The sequence below is a fragment of the Bison bison genome, unplaced genomic scaffold (genome assembly GCF_000754665.1).
Source record: "Bison bison bison isolate TAMUID 2011002044 unplaced genomic scaffold, Bison_UMD1.0 scf7180017864379, whole genome shotgun sequence".
Taxonomy (NCBI): domain Eukaryota; kingdom Metazoa; phylum Chordata; class Mammalia; order Artiodactyla; family Bovidae; genus Bison; species Bison bison.
In genome coordinates, this window is record NW_011494951.1 from 11423555 (window position 1) to 11424504 (window position 950).

A 950-nucleotide genomic window follows, 5' to 3' on the forward strand; every position below is an offset into this window, starting at 1 on the left:
CCCCCACCCCCCACCCCCCCGCAGATTAGCTTCCACTAAAATGACACCTGATATGGACTCACCCTACTTCTCTTAACAATGAACCTCAGAAAGTTTCCATGGAATCTCTTCTAATTGCTTGTGATTCCCTCTATGTCCTGCCCCTTTCAACCCTTTGTCCCCACCCCAGACACAGCTGCAGTCCTACTTAGCAGAGTGTTGTCGCTCATCAAATATGCAGGATGGCACACAATGGAAGGCAGGGAAAATGTGACAGGAGATGCAGCCAAAAGATAGAAGCAGGCTGCAGTGCTGTCTTGAAAACAAGTGGAAAGGTCAATGTTCTATCAAGTTTAACATGAAGTCCTGAGGACAGTTCTTTACAATCAATAACATAACAAAATTTGGGCAACAGTTTATATGATAAACATCTGAGGGTCATGGGACACGTATTCATTCATTCAACAAGTGCTGAAGTTTCTGCAAGTAGAACAATGAACAGACAAAACTTCCCGCCCCTGCAAGATCGGGTGGGTCTTGGTGGTTGGTGACTCATCTCTGACAGCTTGTGAGCTCCTAAAAAATGCCAGCCTAAGCTTTAGCTTTCACCCTGATCAGACTCAGTTCTGTGCAGACTCTCAGGTGGTAGAAGAGTGAATTTGGTTTTGCTTCTAATAGTAGAATGGCCTTATCAAGATGGCAACCTTGATGAAGATCCATCTGCTCCATGGTGTCAAAGGGCAGGCTTTTGTGTGAGTGTGTAGTTTTTCAGTGACAGGATCTACAGCTTTCCAAAAGGTTTCAGAAGTGTCTATAACACCCTAAAATTTTCAAACCCTGGTCCACCAGGCAGCAACCTTCATGCTTCTGGAGATAGTCGGGTTTGGTCTGAAAGGTGTCTGTCACGGATATCACAGGAGAGCTTCCTATATGGAATGTACTGAGTTTTGTTAGGAGTGAGGGGAGGAGGA